Source organism: Ursus americanus, chromosome X (assembly GCF_024610735.1).
Source record: "Ursus americanus isolate L20-20 chromosome X, mUrsAme1.1.p, whole genome shotgun sequence".
Taxonomy (NCBI): Eukaryota; Metazoa; Chordata; class Mammalia; order Carnivora; family Ursidae; genus Ursus; species Ursus americanus.
Window position 1 is genome coordinate 89,906,488 of NC_142164.1, and position 26,586 is coordinate 89,933,073.

The window sequence follows — 26,586 nt, forward strand, 5'->3', positions numbered from 1 at the left end:
CAGCCTCCTCTGGGCGCTCCTTCGCCTTTCCACTTCTCTCCCTCCCTCTCCTTCCCTCTCCCTCCCATTCCCTTTACACTCCTCTCTGTAAAGCCTACTGCATTTTGATATTCTCAGTCTTTGGGTCCTCCTCCTCCAAGTCCCAGGATCTTGGTCCTCACTTTATAAGGAAAGTAGGTGGTAGGGGAATAGGAGACCGACTGGCCCGGCAGATGATAGAATCACAACGATCCAATAGGATGTGGGCATCCTGATAACAAGTAAGCTATCACGGATGAGGGTCTGGAAGCAGATTGTCATCCCGTTGGACACTGAGCTCTTCAGGAACAGAAACCATGTCTTATTTGCTTCGGTGTCTCTAGCAGCAAGCCCAGTGTCCAGAATAGAGTAGCCCTTAACCAGAGTTTATCGGAAGGATGAGCAAGTGAATGAATAAATGAATGGGCAAATGGACTTAGCAAAAGGCCACAGGGATCAGCATTTGGTCCCCTCTATTTCAAGTGTTATCCCCAACAATGAAGAGAAAAGAGCAGTATCTAGCAAATTTGTGGTGACCAAAGCTGGGAAGAAGCCATAACATACTAGAAGACAGACTCAGGACTCAAGATATCAACTGGATGGACAGAATGGGTGAAAGAAACAAGATAAAATTCAATAAAGATAAATGTAACTGTTTGCACTGGATTCAAATGGTCAACGACTCCAGTTCGGGAAACTCAGCTCCCTTTGAAAATCCCCTGGGAAATTTTTGGTTCAGTATGAGTCACCAGCAAAACATGGCTGCCAGTATGGACATTCAAGACCGGGCTTGGGCAGGTCATATCAGAGAAGGCTCGGGAAAGGAGGACATTGCTAAATAGAGCGTGTCAGAGCCTGATGACCAGGAAGGTGAGGGATTTGGAAACTTCAATATGTAAGAAATAATTGAAGAAATGGGACATTTGTGCCTAGAGGTAAGAAACAAGGAGTCACTTTAAATTGGTTGAAGAGCCATACCGTAGATAAGGAGCTAGTTTTAGAAGGCGGTGCCATGGCAGAATTACAGAGGGGTAATACATAGTTGAAGACACATAAGAGCCCTGTCTCAGAACATCCCGACTACGGAACAGGCTACTTTATGCGGCAGGAACACTCCCACTCACCTTAGGAAGTCCTAAAGAAGCTCAAGAATGATCTCCAAGGGTCTGTGCAGGCCCTGGCCTCCTGAGTCCCTTTTGGTCTTGTATGCTGGGATTCCACCTTGGGTTCATTAGGTAAAGTCTGTCTGAATTCAGGAAGCAGGTGGATTACAGAGTGAAGTTTTGGCGTCTACAGACACCCGCCGTATCTGAAGCCAAGTAAATACCGTGGTCTCATGAGAGGCTTTGGGGGCCAGATAGAATGGAGATGAGCCAGGACCAAAATTAGTTAGGCACCACTATGTTTGCAAGGCTGATTTAGAAAACCTAACATTCAAAGGACACTCATAATCAGTGCCAATAAGAACAAACAGCATTCGTCAAGCACTAATAATAAGCAGATCCCAAAAGTTCCTGTCTCTTGGAATTAAAAACCAAGGAACTCTAGTTCTCTAGGGTCAGAAGCAGGTGAACTAAGAGTTGAGGAGAAGGGGCCATGGGACTAAATCTGAACCCAGATGCCTTCAGATGGCTTTGTTCCACCAAATATGAAATACATACCTGGATTCTTTGGTTTTAAACAAGTACTTACCTAAAAGAGACTGGGTTCTATGTGTGGCATCCCCTAGGCGCTTGTTAGAAATGCAGAGTCTCAAGTCCCTCCCAGACTTACTGAACCAGAATCTTCATTTTAACAAGAGCCCCAGGGAGTTCACAGATGCATTAGAATTTGAGAATCAGGGGCACCTGGGTGGCTCAGTCGGTTAAGCGTCTGCCTTAGGCTCAGGTCATGATCCTGGGGTCCTGGGATTAAGCCCCGCATTGGGCTCCCTGCTCAGCGAGGAGCCTGCTTCTCCCTCTCCCTCTGCTCCTCCCACCCCCCCACACCCCCACTCAGGCTCGCTCTCAAGTAAATAAATAAAATCTTTCTTTAAAAAAAGAATTTGAGAATCAGTTTTCTACACCAGAGTTGACCAAAAAATGTTGCTTTCTTGCGGTCTTATGCCATTAATCCACATACGGGACACATGACCCAACAAGTCTAAGCATAGTTATGAGAGACAATAGGACAGGATCTTTAGCATTAAGACCATCCCATCTGCAAAACTGGTTCCTGCGGTTCCAGAAAGACCAACAATTGCTATCCAAGTGATTCCATGCTGAATCAAGGAGCTGGTTTTGGCCGGAAGTAAACAGAACTTGTGTCTCAGAACCTGGTGATGTCTGAGAGACTGTGAAAGCAAGTTTGATCCTTGGAATCCAACAATCCAATGCTCTGGAACCCACCAATGCAACGTTAGAGGCTGCAGCGATTAGGGTAGTTAAGATGAACGATGAACGTGTCACCTATCTTGACCTTTAGCTGTTCCCTCATTATTATCTTTAGCACACGACCCCACGCTCTATCCTGGTGGCAGCTGGTGCTATTTTAGAAGGGGTGGCGGAAGACACCTGTGCCGCCGGTACTCTGAAGGGCACCTGGCACGTCGTCTGGAATGGAGCGAGGGTGAACAAAGGGAATTTTAAGTTTTCCAATGAAATGCCTTGAAGCCTTTTGTTGTTGTTGTTGTTTGCACTGCCCAAGTGTTACATTGTCCTATTTAGTGTGAGAAACAACCCGAGAAACCAAGATAAATGGGAAGACATCAAGGCTTAAAATGAAGGATAGTTTGGCCTTGAGTGAATCAGAAAATCCATGATTTTAATTCACATCTAACCATACGAAGCAATGAAGTGGCCTTTTGATTTGTTCCAGTTTTAAGTCCAAATCCAAACATCTTATCTGATAAGGACGCTCAAGAGCATTACTCACCCAGTAGTATTCCTCCTCCAAAAATCCCGAGAAGCGCTCTCTTTCGACCGACATTTAAGCAGAGCTCAGCCTCCCAGCATTCCGTGGTTCCGCCGTGTAATCGGGTGCAACTGGCTTCAGCAGGCGCAGCCCAAGATCCCGAAACACAGACCCTGAAATCTCTCCAACACAGCCCGAGAAGGACTAACGGCTATCTCTGTGGTTCTTATTTACACACATTTTTTTCCTGCTCCATAAATCAGATGGAAAGAAAAAAAAAAAGAAAGAAAGTCTTGTTTGGCCTTTGCAACAGGACAGATCACACGTGAGCAGAAGGAGCGCTGAGGGGTCATGCCCTCTGCTTTGTGGGGCCACTTGTGTGCCTGGCGGGCCTTGCTTGCAGGAGTGAGCAAGTCTGCGAATGAGGGCGGGGTGGCAGAGGAGCAGGTGTCTGGGGGCTCGCAGGAGACGTGGGAGCCATGGAAGGTACAGGCTTCCACTCCACACCCTTCTCCAAGTGCACTCGTGCAGCAGCATGTCTCAGACAATCAGGGGGCACTAACAGGCACCATCCACACGCTTGTCACCAAGAAAGTCACATTTGCTGGCAATGTTCCCCCTGGCTCCACCCAGGGAGGGAGGCTGCTCTTTAAACCCTGGTGTTCCATGGGTCAGAGAAGAACTCGCCTGGCCCAAGGTGGAGCACACCCCTTGCCTGCTTTATCCCGCAGTTCGGCCAAATAATGCAGCAATATCTGTTTAGCAGAAATGACGGAGGTGGTGCTGGGGAATGCCAAACCAAATGGGGAAGCTTCCATTCCTGCCCTCATGAAGGTCCCTGGTGTGTGTGTGTGTGTGTGTGTGTGTGTGTGTGTGTGTGTGTGTGTGTGTGTGTCTGGCGGGGAGGCTATACTAACACGGCAAACTAGCAATCGCAAAGCAGTAGATAGTAAACACCAAGAGAGTGGGAAAAACAAAGAAAGAGATTGTAGTTGCATGGAAATAAAGTGCAGTGCGTTGTAACAGGAGGGAGGCAGGAGCGTGGAGGGTGGTCAAGAGACCTGTAAGCCTGAGGTCACGGGGCAGGGCATTCAGGGGTGGGCAGAGAAAATGGGGAGCGGGTCAAGTGGGCTATGAAACCGGGAGGGAGGGGTACGGTCGAGCCGTAGCTGGGGACCGTGGCTGCAGTGGGGGCCTCTACTCCGTGCAGGGCTCCTCCCTTGGCTCGCGGCGTGGTCCAGCATAAGCCCCTGTCAAGGACGGGCAGAGCCATTCTGAGGACCGGCAGGATGGATCAGGAGCCCAGCCTTGACTGAAGGACTATTCCAGATAGGCCTCCAACTGCTCCTTCTGCCCTGCTGGCCAGACTCTCGGTTAGACTGAGGCCTTAGGAGTGCTCTCCTTCCACAGGGAGACACAGGACTAATAGTTGTCAAGTCAAATCTATCACCAAAACAATGCAGATATTTGTCACAGGGAGAGAGGGAAGCATGCCAGGCAAGGCCACCTCCACAACAGCACGGTGGCTGAGATCCCAGCAAGTGTGACCTTCGAGCAGCTGGGCACGGCTCGGTGCCTCGTCCATTCCTCTCAGGGCCCCTTCAGGCCCCACGCTCCTTTCTTCTGGCCTCCTGCCCAGCCACCTGCCCAGCCGCCACAGCCCGGGCCCTCTGGGGATGCTGGTGTTCTCACACACTGAGAAAACAAGCCACTGTGTCTGCTCCCCTGCCACGTTTCCCCACCGACTGACGTAACTCCACGGCACCCACTCCTCCTCAGTCCCAGCCCTCATCTCGGAGAAGGAGCTAGCCTTCTTGTTCCAGGCCAGCCTCTCCCTCACTGCTCCATATGCCATCCCTCTCTTCCTCTATCTAGGGACAGATCTCTAGAGAGTGCGGGTCAGAGCTCCACATTCAGTGGGGAAGCTCCAGGACCAATTTCTCAAGGTCTTTCTTAGTCTACTTTCTTACCTTTTGGTCACCATGTTGCTGGGGTCTTCCACTGACCTGGCCTTGTGTCCATTTGTGGGTGCTGGGCTCTTGCTGAACAGAATGCGGCCGTCATCTGCAGCCATCCCGACTCCTAAACAGCTCGTGGGGACTGTGAAGTTCCCTGACTGGGGACTCTGTGTTTATAATTGGTTCTCCTCTTATATATTTGTAGCAATAGCGGTCATCATGCGGACTGACTTTACACACATTTTTCTCCAGGCTTTTACAGGGTTGCCTACAAAACAACATCGGCATTCTAGAACCCCAGAAGCCGACACTACAATCATTATTAAAGGGGAGTTGGTATGCTATCGGTAAGTGGAATCTCTAATCCAACACACGCCACGTTGTTGCCAAGCATTGTTGACCTCAAACTGTCTCCATGGTCCCAATATTTAGAACGGAACTCCTTCCTTTCCCTGGATTGTCCTTACTTCTACTTCGTGACTCCGACTTTGGATTCTCATTCTAATACGACTGATTTCTTTTCTTTTTTTTTTTCATTTTCTTTTCTTTTTTTTATAATAATATTTTGTATTATATTATGTTAGTCACCATACAGTACATCCCTGGTTTCCGACGTAAAGTTCGATGATTCATCAGTTGCGTATAAGACCCAGTGCACCATGCAATACATGCCCTCCTTACTACCCATGGCCAGCCTATCCCATTCCCCCACCCCCCTCCCCTCTGAAGCCCTCAGTTTGTGTCTCAGAGTCCACAGTCTCTCATGCTTCATTCTCCCTTCTGATTAACCCCCCTTTCTTTATCCCTTTCTTCCCCTACCGATCTTCCTAGTTCTTATGTTCCATAGATGAGAGAAACCATATAATTGTCTTTCTCTGCTTGACTTATTTCACTTAGCATTATCTCCTCCAGTCCCATCCATGTTGCAGCAAATGTTGAGAACTCGTTCTTTTTGATAGCTGAGTAATATTCCATTGTATATAGGGACCACATCTTCTTAATCCAGTCATCTGTTGAAAGGCATCTCGGCTCCTTCCACGATTTAGCTATTGTGGACAATGCTGCTATGAACATTGGGGTGCATATGGCCCTTCTCTTCACTACGTCTGTATCTGTGGGGTAAATACCCAGTAGTGCAATGGCTGGGTCATAGGGTAGCTCAATTTTTAACTTTTTAAGGGACCTCCACACGGTTTTCCAGAGTGGCTGTACCAACTTGCATTCCCACCAACAATGTAGGAGGGATCCCCTTTCTCCACATCCTCTCCAGCAATTGTTGTTTCTTGCCTTGTCAATCTTTGCCATTCTAACTGGCGTAAGGTGGTATCTTAGTGTGGTTTTGATTTGAATTTCCCTGATGGCTAATGATTTTGAACATTTTTTCATGTGTCTGTTAGCCATTTGTATGTCTTCATTGGAAAAGTGTCTGTTCATATCTTCTGCCCATTTTATGATTTGTTTATTTGTTTCTTGTGTATTGAGTTTGAGAAGTTCTTTATAGACCTTGGATACCAGCCTTTTATCTGTAGTGTCATTTGCAAATATCTTCTCCCATTCCGTGGGCTGCCTCTTAGTTTTTTTGACTGTTTCCTTGGCTGTGCAGAAGCTTTTTATCTTGATGAAGTCCCACAAGTTCATTTTTTCTTTTGTTTCTCTTGCCTTTGGGGATGTGTCATGAAAAAGGTTGCTGTGGCCAATGTCGTAGAGGTTGCTGCCTATGCTCTCCTCTAGGATTTTGATGGATTCCCGTCCCACATCGAGGTCTTTCATCCATTTGGAGTTTATCTTTGTGTATGGTGTGAGAGAGTGGTCAAGTTTCATTCTTTTGCATGTAGCTGTCCAATTTTCCCAGCACCATTTATTGAAGAGACTGTCTTTTTTCCACTGGATGTTTTTTCCTGCTTTATCAAAGATTAGTTGCCCAAAGAGCCGAGGGTCCATTTCTGGGCTCTCTATTCTGTTCCATTGGTCTATGTGTCTGTTTTTGTGCCAGTACCATGCTGTCTTTGTGATCACAGCTTTGTAGTACAGCTTGATATCCGGCATTGTGATGCCCCCAGCTTTGTTTTTCCTTTTCAACAATTCCTTGGCGATTCGGGGCCTTTTCTCGTTCCACACAAATTTAAGGGCTGTTTGTTCCAGTTCTTTGAAAAATGTCATTGGTATTTTGATCGGGATAGCACTGAAAGTGTAGATTGCTCTGGGTAGCATGGACATTTTAACTATGTTAATTCTTCCGATCTAATCCGACTGATTTCTTATTCAAGGGCATAGATCCTGGCCGTGTTCTTGGGGTGTGCTTCCTTTCTTCCCAATTTCTTGCCTACTCGTCCTGGCTCCTGCCCCATTGGCTCTGACCCAGATTTACTCTTCCGGCCCTTCAAGAAGAAGCCATACATCAGTCATCTCAGATGGCTCCTTCCCTCTTTCCCCATATGTCCACAAAGCCTTTCTCAAAATGCTCCCCATTCTCTTCACCCTGTAAGAAACTGAGCTTCAGGGATGACCATGGGTTTGTGGCTTCCTTCAATCACCTCTTCCTAGCAGATCCAGATCACAGGGGACAGGCCAAATGGAACCTATAAACACTCCTTCAGCCCACTGGGTACCCAAGACAATGTACTTGGGATTGATGTTAGTGACAGTGCGTGGCGTGCTGGGAAACACTCTGAAGACATCACCATGTAACTCGAGGTAAGCCCTTGAAAAAGCCATTCCATTCTTTTGGCCTACATGGTCTCTGAAGTTCCCTCAAGGTCTACTAGCTCAGGTTCCTGGTTCAAGACGTTCATCCAGGACTGGGAGCACCTGACTCATGGCTGCCACTGCACTCTCCACTGTCCCGGGAAGGCTGACTGCCAAGTCACTTAACTGTCCGACAGAGGCCTCCAGCGTCCCAGGGATATACTCACAGTAGCCTTCTAACAAGGGCACCCTCTGTTTCAGTTTAATTCAAACATCATAGAGGTGGATAGAGAGGGCAACCAACAGAGTGGCCAGCCAGGTCTCTGATGCTCTTCAGACCCCAACTAAAACAGATCTCCTATATATACGTGTTTATGGCTTCCAGGTATTTGAATCCACAGGACCATTGCCTCTTTCAGCAGAAGCCAGGCCCCCTGGAATGTCTCTGTGAGAATGGTTATGCAGAGATTCCTATTACCTTTCTCTTCCTGTGTTTCATCAGTGGGGGACATGGCCAGGATTTGGGCCACACTCAGTCTGAACTCATCTGCATATTCATCATCTAGAAAAGAAGTTGGCAACCTTTTTCTGTAAAGAGCTACACAGTGAATATGTTTGGCTTTTCAGGCCCATATAGTCTCTGTCCACCACTCAACTATGCAACTTTGCCACTGTAGCACAAAGCAAACCATGCATTAACAAATAAGTGTGGCTGTGTTCTAATAAAACTTTATTTACAAAAACAAGTCAGGGGCCAGATTTGGCTGGAGGGCTGTCGGTTGTCTATCTCTAGTCTAGCACTACTCATCACTAGCTGGAACTGTGTATCTAGCTCTTCAATAGAGGCATCTGGGTTTGGGAACTAAGTCGGATCCCTTTGCGGGTGTCCCTTTCGTTTGTATAATCTTGTGTGGCTGGATCATGAACTGTGACACACATGGTTAGGTTAGGACATAATCTGCCTGAAGACATTTAAGGTCAACTAGCACCCTGGTCCTGTACCTGGAGTCACATTTTATTTTGCATATCAACAGATTACTGCTATTCTTGACCACATTTGCCAAGGGCATTCTCCCTGAAGGCAACATTTTAGGGGACAAGGGCACTGCAGTGCTATCCAAACTGAGTACATTGTTCTTATGAGTACACTGCTGAATTTCAGCAGTGACCTCAGTGACTCCTGTTCCACATGGCCGCCATATGTCCTCCTACACGTGTGCTAATAGCCTGTGTGAAAAGGAGAAAAAGTTTCCATTTCCCCTCCCTGCTTCCATCTCTGGTCCCCAGGGCAGCCCAGGCCCTAGCTTTCTGCAACATGTTGCTGAGATCAGTTCAGAGCAGAGAGAGGAGGGGGGCAGGACAGTGTGAGGGAAGGAGCACAAGTTTCAGAGCCAGAGAAACCTGGGTCCCAATTCCAGCTCAGCTCACCACTTGAGTTCCTCATCTATAACAGAGGGAGAGTAATGCTACTGCCTATTTTACACGACTTCTGGGAGGATGAGGTAACAGAAAGGGTGTGAAAGTACTTTGGGAAGGACAATTCAGTTAGTACTGTTGTTACTTCATCAGGTGGTGACAAGCCTAGCCCCTCCCTGCTCCCAGCTGTCATTGTTCAGGGATGTTTCCTAACTGTCGCACCGAGAAAGTTGGGAAAGAAGAATCTCTAGCTGAGACATGACGAGCGTCTGTCAAATGACCTCTCTGCACCAATCCTGAATCCCAGTCACATAATGGCAACTAGAACCTTACCTCGAGGTGCAGTACTCTGATAGACGTACGTTTAAGTGTCTTCGCTAACTTTCTCTCGTTTCTTCTTGCTACAGCCCTGGAAGGAAGGCAGAATAGGTACCACCACCTCCGTTCTCCAGGACAGAAAACTGAGGGTAAGGGCCACTAAAAGAATTTCCAGAAAGCATCCATCGGTTTGCTTTCCATAAACTTAGGAAACTTTCCTGTCACCAAAAGAAAGACCTGCTGGGATCTCTGCCAGTTCTATTTTTCATTAAAGATATTGTTTGGAACGCAACTCAGGATGCTCTGTGCCTGGCCTTTCTGATGGCATTTGTCACCCTGCTTCTTGTCAATGTCTTACCTGGAAGCTTCATTTAACCCAGAAGAGGCTGGTAAAGGTTTGTGGAAGTGGGGAGGAGGGGAAGAGAAGGAATGGCTTTCATCACTAAAATAAGTGCCGAAAAGAAAAACTGATTTAATTCAGAGCTATCTAGTCTTTTGAAGGGAGAAAAAAGTAAAAACAAGATCCTGGTTTAGTTGTGTGTTCGCCCAAGCATTGATTTTTTTCTCAGAGCTCTGAAAATGTCTGCTAGGTCAGAGTAGAAGCCTTGACCGCGCGTCTCCACCTCCCATAAAGCTTTATGCTGAGGCAATGTCTTCCTGATGCCCAAACTAAATATGTATTGGACGCATCGAGAAAAATCACATGTCCTGCCTACTGGCAAAGCCAGGCGTGATATTGCGGAGCCAAGGGCTTTCCAGGTGGACTCAGGTCAGCACGGCACACAGCTGTTGTCTTCTCATCAATTACCATGTTCCAAGTGTGGGTCAGTTTGTATCCCATTTTAATATCTTAGAACCTGGTGTCTTAACTTAGACCATCGCTACCAGGGGATGTAAACCCCAGAAATTAACCTACTGTGTGTATACACACACACACACACACACACACATACACGTATATGCATATAAAATTTTAAAAATATTACTTTTTTTAAAGATTTTATTTATTTATTCGACAGAGATAGAGACAGCCAGCGAGAGAGGGAACACAGGCAGGGGGAGTGGGAGAGGAAGAAGCAGGCTCATAGCGGAGGAGCCTGATGTGGGGCTCGATCCCATAACGCCGGGATCACGCCCTGAGCCGAAGGCAGACGCTTAACCGCTGTGCCACCCAGGCGCCCCTATAATTTTAAAAATATTATTATAGGGGCGCCCAGGTGGCTCAGTCGGTTAAGCATCTGCCTGTGGCTCAGGTCATGATCCCAGGGTCCTAGGATCAAGCCCTGCATTGGGCTCCCTGATCAGCTGGGAGTCTCCTTCTCCCTTTGCCCCTCTCCCCACTCGTGCTCTCTCAAATAAATAAAATCTTAAATAATATTATTATAAATATATGATATATAGTATATGTATATACATATATGTAATTTTTAACAATATTATTCTTTCAATTTTTATTTGAGTAGACAACAAACTCGCATGGTTCAAACAAAAACTATTTAAAAACTCCACTTCCTCTCTTTCCCCAGCCCCCCTGCTGCATGTTATTACTGCACTGTAGCAAATCTAAGACATGATCAGTTTTAAGATGCATCATTTTACGTACTGTTAAGAAAGAAAATAATATGGTGGATTATAATTCTAAAATGCCACATAATGGAAGATACCTTTCTATTTCACAGATATCAAAATGAGAAAAAAAATTTGTCTTAGAATCCATGAAATATGGTGGTCTCCTTGTACACATTTCCTAGTTCCTTTATGCGTATACCAGCAAACACAAGTAGAGATGTCAGCTCTGCATCCTAAAGAGAGTGGAGTACCTAATGGTCTCCCTGTTGCTTTTTTCACTTTGAAGTATATCTCAGAGGTCTGATCACATTAGTTATGTAAAGATTGACCTCATCTATTTTATGGCTGCATGCTATTCTATTGAATGGATGTGATATAATGCGTCTAATCAGTTCTCTCTTGTTGGAATTTGGGGTCGTGTCCAACCTTGCGCTCTTTCAAATAATGCTGCAATGAATAGCCTTGCATGTACGCCATTGCACAAGAGGCAAGGATTGCTATAGATTAAGGGTGAAAGTTGAGGGCGCGTGGGTGGCTCAGTCGGTTAAATGTCTGCCTTCAGCTCAGGGCGTGATCCCAGGGTCCTGGGATCGAGTCCCCGCATCAGGCTCCCTGCTCCGCGGAGAGCCTGCTTCTCCCTCTGCCCCTCCCCCTGCTCATGCTCTCACTTGCTCTCTCTCAAAAATAAATACATTTTAAAAATCTTTTAAAAAATGTATGAAAGTTGAATAGCTGGGCAAAGCAGAATAGGCATTTGTAATTTTGATGAATATTACCAAATTATCTGCCAATAGGTGGTCATGCCAAATTTGCCCTCCCATAACTAACGTATGAGCATGCCAGTTCCCCGCAGCTTTGCCAATAGACAGTACTTTGTTGTTGTTATTTTTTTTTTCCAAATCTGATAGGTCAAAAGAAATGGAGTCTTAGCATAGTGTTATTTTATATTTCTCATATTATGAGTGTGGTTAGCCATTTTTCCTAACTTTTAGAACCACTTCTATTTCCTTTTCTGTGAACTGTCTGCTTATACCCTTTGTCTATGTTTCTATTAGCTTGTTGTGCTCATTGATTTCTCTTCAAGGAGATCTATACTTTGTGATATGAGTGGCAACTTTCCTGCTAGTTTGTCTTTATTTATTGGTTTGTTTTAGTTCGTGTATTGTGCTTTTTGCCATGCAGACAGTTCAGTCTGATTTTCAGATAACTAAACTTGTCAACCTTTTCTTTTATGGCTTCTGGATTGCAAATCATACTTACAAAGGCCTTGCTTACTCCAAGGGTATACAAGAATTTCCTTCTTTTTTCTTTAATGATCTTTAAGATTTTATCTTTCTGCATTTGGATCTTGGATCAAATTTGGAATTTTTCCTATCATATGATATGAGGACTGAATTCATTTTTATTTTTAACTCGATAGCTAACCAGTTGTCCCAATACCGTTTATTATTTTATTTTATTTCATTTTTTTTAGAGAGGGAAAGAGACAGAGACAGAGGGGGGAGGGGCAGAGAGAGAGGGGAGAGAGAATCCCAAGCAGGTTCCACACCCAGCATGGAGCCCAATGCAGGGCTCGATCTCACAACTCTGAGATCATGACCTGAGCCAAAATCAAGAGTCAGATGCTCAACCAACTGAGCCATCCAGGTGCCCCATCCCAATACCGTTTATTAATCAGTCCATCATTTCCCAAAGTAGTTTGAAATGCCACCCTATAACTAAATTCGTGTATGTATTTGGCTCCATCTCTAAACTTTCTAATCCATTCCATTGTCTTGGGTCTTCCTATTTATAAGCTATCTATATTTTTTTAATTAAAGTGCCATTCTAGGGGCGCCTGGGTGGCGCAGTCGTTAAGCGTCTGCCTTTGGCTCAGGGCGTGATCCCGGCGATCTGGGTTCAAGCCCCACATCAGGCTTCTCCGCTAGGAGACTGCTTCTTCCTCTCCCACTCCCCCTGCTTGTGTTCCCTCTCTTGCTGGCTGTCTCTATCTCTGTCAAATAAATAAATAAAATCTTTTTTAAAAAGTGCCATTCTAATTTCAGATGCACAGTCTAAAATCACTCTCAAGGACTGGCCACTCTCAAAGTCCCCACCTGAAAACCCATCTTTGATACAACCTGTCCTGTTTTACAGGCTATACAATAAAAAAAAAACATCTAGAAGAATTACTCTATTCAGGGAAGGCCTCCAGGGAACACTTGGTGACATGACATGGCTGCTGTTTGATAGAATAGTAATATTGATCATTACAGATTTATTGCTTATGGCTCCACAGGTACACACCAGGACCCTATATAGAAATGGCCAGTGCCTCTTAGCAACAAAGTCTGCTGCTCAAGCTCACTCTACCCAACCTGTCTCTCACTCATCACCTTCTTCCTCTTACCTGTTAGCACCTCCATTCTGAATTCCCATCCCCCACCTCATACTCTCCCCTGGCCCTTGAGATTCGATGTCGGCTTGCCCTTCCTGGTCACAATGACCTGTCAGTTCTGCATCCTAAAGATATTTCAAGTTCACCCTCTCCTCACTATCTCCATCACCGACATCCTGGGCCAAATCACCAATGTCTCTCTTCTGGACATAGCCTCTTAATGGACCTTCCTGCCTACAGTCTTATTTTCTCTAATCCGGGCTTCATACGGCAGTGATATTTTCAAAGCACAAATCTGATTATGTCACCGTATTGCTTTAAAATCTTTCAGTGGCCACCCACTGTTTAGGATAATGACCAACGTCCTTAGTGTGACCATAAGGTCCTGAGTGATCTGGACCCTGACGACCTCTCTACCTTCATCTCACATCACACCGCTTTTCACTCCCTCTGCTTCAGCCATACTAGGGTCCTTCCAGTTCTAAAAATATTTTGCATAGGCTGTTCTCACCACTTGAATGCTCTTCCTCCCATCTTAAAAATCTATTTATCTTTCAGATCTCAGCTCAAGCACCACTTGCTCAGTGTTTCCTATTTTTCATCTCCTCGGGCCACATCCTTTGCTTTACGGTGCTTACCTCAGTTCATAATGATACATTTATCTGTATTGTTACTTGATAATATATGGCTCTTACAAACACCGTAAGGGCAGGGAGCATGTCTTTCTTGCTTACCATCTTCTCTCCCTTACCCCAGTATCTAGTATGCTATCTAGCCCAGCACACAGTAGGATGCCATAAAGTACTGAGTCTGTAAATCCATGTTCATTTCCAATTAAATATTTTAGCTCACCATTAAATATCATTTATTCATCAATGGCTTCAATACTCCCACATACCCATTCCCCGGGGATGTGCGAAGTACCGAAGTAAAAGAAGAAAGCAGGATCCATGTTCTCCCCCAAAAAACACTGCTGGAAGCTTCCCTCTGCATGTGGTCAATAAGCAGCCATCCAGCCTGGAAGCAGCACAATCTAGTTGAATCAATTTCATTCCCATAGAAGTCTTGAACGGGAACATGGACCCGGCCAATGAGCTGAATGATAGCAGATCTCCAATGTGCTTGGCACCTCGGCTTAGTTACCAAGAGACCTACAGCTGTCCCTAGTTCCAGCCCCACTTCCCAGCTTCCCCAGCAGCCTTGCATTCATTCCCTCCTTACTCTGCAAAGCCACCATTTCGTCCAGGACCATAAGGCTTCTAAGATATCAAGCATACTGCCTCCTCATAAAATACTGGGCCCCTCTCTCCTAAAGGCCTCTAGGTTGGAATAGCAAACCTAAGGCAAGTTTTCTTTTCTTTTTTTTTTTTTTTTACATTCAGTATATGAGAGCTTTCAACTCAGATTGGTGAACTATAATATAGTTCCCAGTGATCTCTGCCTTCTGATGTTTGTGTCCCTCTGTAGTCCCCTCCCACACCAAATCGGAGCTGGTGTGCATGACCAAGAGAATAAGCAGGCATGACAGCATGTGACTTCTGCATAGGTCATGAAGTCATTACAGCTTCTCCCTTGGGCTGCTGAATTCCTTGTTCCAGGAGAGACAGCCGCCATGTCCTGAGGACACTCAAGCAGCCCTGTGGAATGACCCATATGGAGAAGAACCTAGGTCCCTGGCCAACAGCCAGCAGCAACTCACCAGCCGTGGGAGGGAGTCATACTGGATGGCTGCGACAGCCCCGGCTGACGCATAGGTGAAATCTCATGAGAGACCTTGAGTCAAAAACCACCCCGCCAAGCCACTCCTGAATCCCTGACCTACAGAAACCATGCAAAATAATAATCAATGATTGTTATTTTAAGCCATGAAGCCTTGGGGTGATTTGTTTTAGAACCTTAGATATAGACCATAAGGCCAACAACAGGATCCCAATATCTGGGCTGTGTGTTTAGTGTTCTGGACATACGGCTGCATAAGGCCGGGCACATTGAAAACCCTTGAAAAACAGTCATTGTGGTTGTTAATATTATTCTTTCATTACTACTATTATTCTACTGATCATGCTGTGTTGACTGTGTAGTTTCACAGCTCATTCTCTCTCCAGGCTGTGAGTTCCCTTAAGGCAGAGCTTTGGTACCATTTATCTTTGCCTCTTCAGCAACTGGGCACCACCCAGGACATGGTGGAGACCAACATACGTGTATGTTAGTGCGGTGGCCTGGGAGAGGGGATAGGTAAGTTCAAGGCCAGATACTTGAGCCACAAGGGCATAGAACAGGGATATTGTTTGTAGTCTAGGAAAAGGGCCAAAGAAAACAGAGGGCAGAGCCAGGCACTGGGGCAGAAGGCAAGGCAAGAGGTTGTCCGGATGTGCAGAGGGCGGGACAGCCCTGGCCAGGTTGTCCAGATCCTCGCATGAGAGGTTCTACTTCCCTTTTCATGAAGGACGCTCAAATTCCCCTCCCGAGCTCTCGCCTTCGGCGGGATCTTCTGAATGTAGAAGGCCCTCACTTGTTGCCAGCTAGGTGGTGCCTTGGACCTGTCCGCTAGGCTCACTAAGCCTTGGTTTCCCCGTCTGGAGTTTGAGGCTAGCAGCAGTCACACGCGAGGCTCAGGCATGCTGAGGGTTAAACATGATCAGGCTAGGAAAGCGCTTAGTGGCCTGGCAGGCACGCAGAAAGAGGCCAGAAACGTCTAGGACTCTTCGCATGGCGAGTAAGTCTTACTGAATACAATCTTTCATTTGCTGGTATCTTGATGCCAGAGAATTTCGATGATTCTCAAGCTTTTCTGCCTCATTTGCAGAAAGAACCAAGGCCGACTCACACACACACACACACACACACACACACACACACACACACACTTCCTTCTGGAAGAGGTTAACTATTGTGACCGGTACAATTAGCCCCTTTCCATCTGATAACAGCCCCATCTAAGGAATTCACAACCGTTAATTAGAGGCACCCGGCAATCTTGTGAGGGAGGAAAATTATCGCTCCGACTCTACACGTGTCTGAAGCAAGTTGCTCTGGGGTAACCCCAGTCACAGAGCCTGGGCCCGACCAGGGACGGAACAGGACGGAGCCTGCCAGCCCGCAGCCCCTCTACACTGCCTCTTCCCTCTCCCAGGGCTCCAGGGGGCTGACTGGAGGCCCTGCAGTTGTAAGTTCATTATTAAATCATTTCTCACCGAAAGAAGAAAAGGACTCGAAGCTCCACACACCGTGGTTTTTAAAATGCTAGTCTCTCTTCAATAGAAATTGAATTCACTGATGTAGCCCAGGGAAAAGCGAGCTCCTTCCTCCCCTCCAAATGATTCTTTCAGGGTAATATAGCAGTTAAACCTTCAGGTACATAATAGCACGCTGGTCTATTAGCTAAGGCGATTTTATTCTGCAGCGTGCAGCTTCTTGCCTGACAGTTGTCACCTAGACAACCATGTCTCCATGAACTCAAGAGGAGACTGGGAGGGGGGGTGTCCTCTGAGGAGACAGCCAGCCTGATACATCAAATCTTCTGGTGCGAAGGAGCCATTCTTGGCTTTGCGATGTGGAACACACTAAATAATGCATTCGAATGTTGTGTCTTCATCCTTTCCATCCCCACCACCGCAGGCCCCTCCTTGCCTGTGACCTTGAAACGCTCCCTGAGCTTCAGGCCTTCCCATTCTCCTGTTCTCAGCAAATCTGGTTTGGTGTGAAAGTGTGTGTGTGAGTGTGTGGGGGGTGGGGAACAACTTTCCAACCTTGCAGCTTCCTCGCTATGGTTTTTATTTTGAAACAATAGAACTGCAAAGGCAGAAAGTTCTCGGTGCCAGTGGGTAAGGAGACTAATCAGACAAGCCCCGGCGGGTTCACATGACCCAGTGGGGAGGAGCCATCGTGCTCTGCCCCAGCCCAGGAAGGGCCAAGCCCTGAAGCAGGAAAGGAGAGCCGCCCCTCCTGGCCTCAAACAACAAGGACACCACCAACTGAGAGCAGCCAAGGAGCAAGGGGAACACAGGGACGCTTACAGGACAGAGGGCCAAACTGGTACTTTCCTCACACACCTCAAGCAGGGTGGCAAGGCCACTGAGGGCATCGGTGGCCAACTGTGGTCTCTCCCAGGACTGGGATGAGAAAGTCTGGAGGGCCTGTGGTGGCAGCCAAGAGATATAACGTGAGGTCTGCAGGGCTTAGGCCTCTCGAGGGCAGGGCTGGTTACTCATGAGCTGGGCACATTTGTGGTGCGGGAGAATGCATCTAACTCCACGGGCTGGCCACTCACTCAATGCTGATGTGCTTTCCTGAGCTCTCTTCTAGACCCTACCAGTTAAGTGCTTCCCGGAGGTGCTTGCAAGATAAAGACAGTGGGGGAAGGAGAACATGTATTTGAATATACCCATCCATCCCAGGAATCCCACGTGGCAAACAAAGCAAGCTATCCTGTCAGGTCTTAATCTGGGCCTTTGTGGCTACTGAGGCTCCACAAGCTAGTCTGTGGCTTTCTCTTTAACAATTCTCACGGCTACAGTGGTCCCTCTGTATGGGAATCACTCAGCGGCGTGCTGGAGCCAGCTCACACTGGCTCTCAAGAGCTGACTGTGAGCATCTCTTCTCAACTCCATGTTTGGTGGCATCATGTTGGTAGTTTAAAATTAGCTGTGGTGGAAGTATCTATACCATGGAAATCAGTTGCAAATCAGGGCCTTTGTTCATTCGTTTAAAAGGTGGCTTAGCAACATACTTCTAGAACTACCTATCCCCCAGGTCCCAGAAATTCTGCTTGATCCATGATGTTAGGAGAGGATGACACCATCCTCCCCCACCCAATGCATGCCCTGAGTCTGGTCAATCAGAGCGCTCCATCCTCTTGGCCACATCATCTCATACAGGGATGGGCTCGTGATGCACAACAGGCCAATCAAAGCCTTCCTTAAGACTTTAACCAGAGCTGCGAGGGAAAATGCTTGTCTCTGCCATCAGGAGGAATAAGAATCCTGTAAGCCTAGAGTCACCATCTTTTTCACTCTCTTTGCAGCCAGCCAGACAATAAGGCCAACACAGAAGAGAGCATGAGCAAGAGCTGGACAGAAGACATGGCCCTGAAAGCACTGTTTGTGCTCCTGGAGCTATATTACCTTTTTTTGGGGTTTTTGTTTTTGTTTTGGCTTAAGCTATGTTGAGTTACGATTTTGTTACTTGCATCCAGAAGAATCCTAATTACAATATATTCTCTTTCCTCACACCCTCTTCCTCCAGAGAGCAGCAGATGATGTCAGGGTCCTGCTCATGTCCCCTCGGCACTTGCTGTTCTCATGTGGCTTGATGCCTTCTTACTGTAGGCAAATGGGATACTCTCAGGCCACCAGTGGGAGAGGCCAGGGTAGTCAACAAATATAGGGGCAGCTCTAAGCCAACGAGCAACAGGAGATGGTCAATAAATACCCCAGCTCCCCCGCTCCCCAGGTAGGGCTGTGAGGTACATTCCACACCATGTCCCTGAGATCCCCAGAACAGCCGACCCTTGGTTACCACGGTGGTAACCTGTTTCGACACTCTGAGTTGGCTTCCATCTCTTTCCTGTCTCGCTTCTCCACTCCCTACTGACGCCTCCTGGAATCACCTCCCAAGTAGACTACCTGCACCCAAATCCATGTTGCAAGGCCAGCTTCTGGGCAAATCCAACCTAGAGAAATAGACTTGCCAAAACAAATGATGTAAATATGGCTAATGATTACTACAACCCAAACCATTTTGTTCCTGTCTTTCTAATCGTCTCCTTTTGTGGTTTCTCAGCCCAATCTGCATTGTGTTACTTGTCTCAGGTTGCCTAATGCCTGGCTGCAGAGCTAGCTTGCAAATGAGGGGGGGAAACTGCCATTGAGAACAGAAAGTGGGAGTCACATTCCTGCTTTTCGGCCATTATCACGAATTCTGATTTGGATTTGGCCTACGTTTGGTCCGGGCTCTGAAATCTAAAAATCTGCACGCACCCATAGGTTTTCCTTGGGACACCAGGGAATGCAGAGCAAAGGTTTTCCTAGTTTTCTCTTGTGAGAAAGTCAGCCTGGACAGCTGGAGATACCATCACATTAAAACGGCTCCCTCCCTTCCACCTGGATTGCTCACACTTACACAGGGCGTTGGAGACACCTTCGCCAAGAAACCCGTAATTGTCAGGGAAGTCCGGGCTGGAATGACCTTTTCCCAGTGGAAGAGGCCGACTCTCCCCGGGGCGTGTGACACTTGGGAGTGCGCATGCTCGCCAACCCAGCCTGCGCTGTGAGAGCCACGCCCACTCTTCACCTCGCTCGGTCCACTCTGCCAGGCACCAGGCTGCCGAGCTTTACAACTCCCAACACCTAGATACCTGTATTTTTCCAAAGCCTTGGTTTGGGAGTCATTTCCTAATGCATTACAGCTCCTTTGGAGTCCGTATGCCTCCGACGTCACGGTAAGTGGGTAGGAGAGACTAATTAAACGGATTTAAGTGAAAGACTTTGCGATACCGGATGAAAAGAGTCCAAATCTAAATTGCTGCAGCTAATGCTTCCAGGAATGAAGGATGTTTAAGGAGTAAAATTCAGAAGACGGTATGGCATGAGGGAAAACCTGAACTCGATGTGTGGATACCTGCATGATAATCCCAGCTCTGTCACTGCCAAGCCATCGGGCAGCATGGAGGGTGGTCATAAACACAGACTCTGGGGCCAGACTGCCTGGGTTGAAATCCCAGCTCCACTACTTACCAGCTGTGTGACCCTGGGCAAGTTAAATAACCTCTCTGGGCTCAGTTGCCTCCTCCATGAAGCAGGAATAATAATGGCACCTGCCTTGGAGGGCTGATACACGCATGAAATGAATTAGTAGCTCTCAAGGGTTTAGAAGAGTTCCTGACACCTAGTAAGCTTCCACACATTTGCTTTCCTCACCGGTCACAGTCTCCCTGGGCCTTAGTCTTCTTGGCTGTAAATGGAGGATTCCTACCTGGCCTATATTTTGGGGGTTTATGAGGACAAAATGACACATTGTTATTGGAAGGGAAAATCTGGTAAAGCATCATATAAATTTAGGTTGTGATTAAATGAGCTCAAGGTTTTGTGGCCGATGATCCTCCCCTAAAGAGCCTGGCTGGGCATTTAGAGGCTTGGTTAGTCTTGACTTCTGGGGAAGGAAACAAGAGCTCAGGGAAACACACCCTCCCCTCTACAAGGGTCGGACATATGGCTAGCAGCTGGGATTTATGCAAAGCATTCTTCAAATTAGTCCAAAAGCCCCACTGTTTGGTTATTGCCCCCAGCGCAACCATAAAACCAGAGCTCCCAACTGCCAGCAGGTTGTTACATGCCCAGCCCGCGCTCGCCCCAGCCGCTCTCAGCTGCCTAGCCATGGCCACTCTGAGCTCCCTGACCCCAGAGCCACCTGCGTGGCCTCTGGTTAACTCAATCTGCTGTCAGAAAGGAGGAAGTAATTAAATGGGGGACATGTCAGTCCCACCACAGGCCCTGGAAAAGTCAATAAAATTTAGTCACCAGAATGGGAGCTGATTTTTAACCACTCTGCTATAAACCATGACACGCACAAAAGATGTCAGCTTCAAGTCACATAGGAACCAAGCCCAGGAACCCGGCGCACAGCAGTTTTCCTTCTGTGGGGCAGAAGGAAGGAAAATGAAGTACTATTTACTCCAGTGCAATGTGACGTGAGAAATGAAGGGAAAACATCTTGTTTCCTCCGAAACTCTATGCCCTGAAGAGATTGGGGGGAGGGGCATCGGCAGTGGTGAAGAGGAGACAAATGGAAAACAGGACAGGATAACATATTGTTCCTAGACAGGCCAATCCAGCTCTGGGAAGCTGTATATAAGAGAATCAGCCATTAGACAGCAGTCCAATTAGCAACGTTGTTGCTGGCTTTCTATTTCAAAACCTTCTGTCCTTCTGTTTCACAGTGCTAGTGTCTGAGGGGATTTTCTCAGCCGCCACAGGGCCCTGAGCTGCACGGAGAAGGGGTGCGGAGGAAAGAACCAGAGCATATGGGAACCAGGGTTCTGCTTGGCTGACCCGACCCACCCTGTCTGCGGGGCTGGCCTTGCCCTCCCTTCAGTTCCTTTTGTGCTTTGTAAATGACGAGCATGAAATTAGTCTCACTAACCACTTGGTGAGAAATTCCAACTATGATCTAGTAGGGCCAGCATCCAGATTTGGCCAAGAGCGATAGGGGTGGCATAGGGTGGAGAGGAAGGAGAAGGTCTGTGAATGGGAGGTTTCCTTTTCACACATCAAAGACATCACAACAGACCCAGAGTCATAGAAATGTGCTGAATCATTCCATGCCCGCGGGCTCAGCTCTTTTTGCAAAAAGGCCTAGGAACCCCTATGTTTCATTTTTTCCCCCAAAAAAGCCAAAGGTGACTTATTTAGGAATTTCAATGAAATACTAAATGCAAAATGCAGAGCGTAAAGGAAGCCGCAACTGCCTTAAAGTTAGTAGTTAACATTCATTGAGCACTTCTTTTTTTTTTTATTAGACAGAGACAGCCAGCGAGAGAGGGAACACAAGCAGGGGAGTGGGAGAGGAAGAAGCAGGCTCCCAGCGGAGGAGCCTGATGTGGGGCTCGATCCCAGGACTCTGGGATCACGCCCTGAGCCGAAGGCAGACGCCCAACAACTGAGCCACCCAGGCGCCCCCTCACTGAACACTTCTTACTAATTTTAATCCTCACAACTTTCCTGGGCAGTAGGTTCTAATATCACTACACCTATTTTACAGATGCGAAGACTGAGCCCCAGAGAAACGAAGTAACATGCCCAAGGTCATGTGGCTGAAAAGTGGTAGAAATGAGATTAGAACAGTCACTCAATATTTGCTTCCCACCAGCTCTCCACGCTAGCAATAGCTGACATTTTTCTGATGCTGAGCAGATGCCCAGACCCTTTCACGTACATTATCTCACTGGATATGCAAACACATCTCTTGAGGCTGGAGTGCTTGCCCCCAATTTAGAGATGAGGAAACTGAAATATAGAAGGATTAAGTGGTCCTCACAATATTATAGAGGCGGAAAATGAAGAGCAGAAATCAAACACACCTTCTGGTCTTCTTCTCACCATACCCCTGATGCTTCAGAACAGTAAATGTTTACATATGGCAGGCGCCCATCAGCCCTGGTGAAATCTGCAGCACTGTTCCGCAGGAAGGCTCCCCTCCTCCGCTTTGGGAGACAGGTGTGATGGCTTCCTCACTGACCACACCCACCCTACTGGTGATGCCCACTTGTATTTCCTGCGAGGTGGCCACGCGTGGCCATGTGGTTTGTTCTGCAAACGGCCTCCCCCCATCTATAGAGGCACTGTTTGCTTTGTAGATGTAGTAAATTTATCATTTTAGTAAGATAATTTTCCAGTAGATGGCAGTAATGTGTCTTGAGGAAGGGGTTGGCGCCTCTTCCTAACTCATGCAAAGGCAGTGTAGAGGCTAGCGGGGTCCCTGATGGTGTCTCTTTTAAGTTCTTTTACCCATAGGAGCAAGATGGCATTGATCCATCTATCTTCTTCTGTTCCCTCTTAAGACCTAAAATGGGAGATTTGCTGCAAGAATTCATTTATTGACATTTAAGAAAATGCTTACCAGGTGCCTCCAATGGAACAGACATTGTATAAGGTAGACCTACCATGGTGAACAAAGGAAACAGTCCCCGCCCTCTTTGTTCTTGAAGCTCCGTAAGGGAGTGTGGAAGGCGGTAGGTCAGTCCACTTTAATCGGCTTACCCTTTCTCTCTGGTTTGCCTCTATCCTGTATGCTGTAAAAGCTCAACAGCAACAACAGCTCAACTCTTTGGACTCCTTTGCAGCTAGAAGTTGCTATGGGACCCAGTTCTGCCCATGAGACATAAACAGTAGTCAATGGATACTCACTTTCCCCTTCTCCCTTCTTTCTGGATGGAATACAGATGCTTTGCCTGAGTGGAAGCAGTCATCTTGTAAACATGAGGACAAAACATACTTGCTATAGATAGCAGAGAAAGAAGAGAAAAGAAGTCTGAGTCCCGTGTGGCATTACTGAGCCACAAGACTGGTGCTGCATAGCCTATCTTATCTGGGGAGAGAAATAAACCCTCACGTTTTTAAACTACCATCAGCCAAATTTTCTATGACTTGCAACAAAACACGACCCTAACTGGTTCAAGGAGCCAGCATTAATAAATATACAAAATAAATGCAAATAAATGCCACACTAGAGAAGTACAGAGCACCATGGGAAGGTAAGCTGAAGCAACTGACCAACTCAGAGGCAAGTAAGGCTTTGTGGAGGAAATGACATTGAATCTCAGTAACAAGGGGGCTGGAGGGACATGCCTCTTGGTAGAGTAAAAAAAAATTATACGAAGGCTTTGAGGTGGGAGGAAGCCTATACATTGGGGGTAGAGAGAGAGGGACGGTCTACACAGGTGCAGAGGTAAATCAGCCCGTGGGGATCAAAACTGGGACCTTAACCTCTTTGCTTAGTTCATTTACCAACAGGATTGACTAACCATAGCTAGCTAACCACTCAGGTATCACCAAAGGGGAAGGAATGCGAATGGAAGTTTCCCCGGGCCTGGCTGAAGTGGAAAAGAAATTAGGATCATTTCTGATTATTCACATCAATAGGAGGCAAGGAAGATGCCCAAAGGGAGTCATTGTAAAAGTACTGGGAGGATGATGAGTGTCCAGTACAACCTGGGCACTCGATATATGTTTGTTGAATGAACAAACGATGTCAGTGAAAGTAATTTCAAACTGCAAAATGATGCACCCATCATTACTTCCCATCTACGATGTGTTGTACCATACTCAATCTTCAAGGTCTAGTTTCGGAAAGATAACAATAGAAATCCTTTACGTTCTCGCCAAGTACAAGGTTCAGGATTCTGTCTTCCTATTGGTGAATCTTAGCTTTTGCCCTTTGCTCTGCAAAGGGGGGACGCTTTATCTGTCAAAAATCAATCCTCTGAATGCCAGCCTTTCTTCTACTTTCCCTCTACCAGATTCACCCAACCTTCTGGATCACTCCCTGTAAAAAAAAAAAAAAATGTTTCCATTTCAAACCGTGGTGAAGTATCCATTTGCCTACCCATCAGACAGATCTTCAGCTCTGCCTCTGGGAATATTGCTTCTCTCTCTTTCTACTTCTCTCCCCCGGGAAGTAGCAGTGTCTCCTTGCTCCACCCCACTTATCAGCATCCTTGCTCCAGCCCACCCTCACCCCACAGGACCCCACGCACAGCCTCTTTTTGGCCACACAGCGCTTCTCACCAATCCCGAATTGCACCAGGCTCCAGCGCACCGCTCCCCTCCTCCTGAATCACCCGCCCCACACTGTACCTGCTTCATGGCTATTTCACTGTGTCCTTTAGCCCTCCCCTCCCCAGGAAGCCTTCCCCAACGCTCCAGCCACGTGGCTGTCACGTCCTGTTCCCGGCTCGGTCTCTCCAACTGGCCAGAGGACTCTAGGAGGAAGGGACTCTGCTGTCCTGCTCACTGGTGAATCACCAGCCTCCGAGAACAATTACAAACCCAGCGGGCATAGAGTAAATACTGCAGTCGCATTGTAGCGGATTCCTTTTCTATTTTCCACATAACTGTAAGCTCCCAGAGGACACCGTTTCGGTGTTTCCCATCTTTGGATACTCCCGACTAGGGACAAAGTCTGACACAGGATAAGGTAAAGTGGGGGTCCTAACATGTTTACCCTGGAGAAGAGTTAACTGGGGAAAGAAGTGGGGAGGACCCACTCGCTGTCTTTAAATATCTGAAAGGCTGTCAGATGGACTAATGCAAAGCTGTTCCAAGTACGGTCCACAGACCAGCAGCGTCCACAGCACCTGGGAACTTGTTAGACACGCTGTTGCTCAGGTCCCACCGCAAACCAGAAATTCTGGGATGGGACCCAGGGCTGCTTTAAAGAGCCCTCCAGGGGACTGCGATGTGTGCTACCGACTGAGAAGCCTCGCGCTAATGGTAAACGTATTCTGGGTTAAGAAGGAGGCAGTTTTCCACTGACTACACAGAAAATTCCTCTATGAGTCTCCCCAGTAATGGCAGGGGCTGCCTAAGTCCCTTGCAGCTCTACAGGTCCCAGAAAGGCAGGGGAACCTCCCATCAGGCCTCCATTGGGATTTTATGCTGGAGCAATGAAAGCCCTTCTGCAATTTCCCACGGATCTCTGGCTTGCAGGATCGGGGGCCGGGGATGGTTGAGGGGGACACTCCTGCCAGACCAGTTCCACCTCTCCACCTGCCTAAAGCCCAAGGGGTGGGGAAGTCAGTGGGGCAGAGGTGACACGAGCAGGGGGAGGGCATCCATATTTGTCTTTTTAATTTGAGAAAGGCTTTACGGTTGCAGAAGGAAAAGAACCTCGCAGTTACAATAATAGAAATACCAAAAGTTAACATTTATGAAGCATCTACTCTATGTCAGGTGCAGTGCTAACTTGCTTGGCAAGGATTTTCTCATTTGAGTCTTCCAAGAACCCTATAAAAATCACTAATACTATCTCTTATCTGAAATGAGGAAATAAAGTGAGAAAGAGACAAAAGCCCTTCTCAAAAGATCACGCTGTTAATAAGGGCCAGAGCTGGGATTTGAACACAGTCTGGCTTCAGAGTTTGAGCTCATGACTTGACTCTGGGCTCCTTAACACGAAGCGGTTAAATGTTAAATGTTCAGGATCCAGAAGGACTTTGTCCGGAGCCAATGAGATAGCCAAGCAGGAGAGCTGGAAGAAGAGAGTGAGCTATGAAGAAAATGGGATTGGCCAGGGTGGGCTAAGATAGATGACAGCGACAACCCCCCTTACATCTCAGTGCCTTCAAACAATGAATGTTTGCTTCCTGTCCCCCGAAAGTCCATCACAGTTGTTCCTAGGTGAGCTGCTTTCCCAGGAGCACTCCTCCCACCTACGTCAGACCCAAGCACCTTCCGCTGTTGGCTTCATTCTCCCTTGGAGCCCTTGGAGACTGTCTGCACCCTACCAGCTGACTGGAGAAGACTGGGAGCAAGGAAAGGTTCTCACCAGTTATTCAAGCGGCCAAACCTGGGAGCCAAGTGGACCACCTCCCCCACATTGTACTGGCCAGAACTAGTTGCATGACCCTTCATCAAAGCGAAGGAGCTGCACGAAGCTCTTTCTGGGTACATGGGAAGACAATGAAAGGCTGGTCAGCACCGGAATTGTCACTGCCACAGAGAGATTTTTTTATTCTCATCTGCGAAGGGGCGAACTCATCTCTAGACGTGATCTCTAAACTGTTTGGATGGTAAAACACTTTAGGCCCATACACTTCTAGGTGTAGGTTTATACAGAAATTATATATATGCCCTTAAG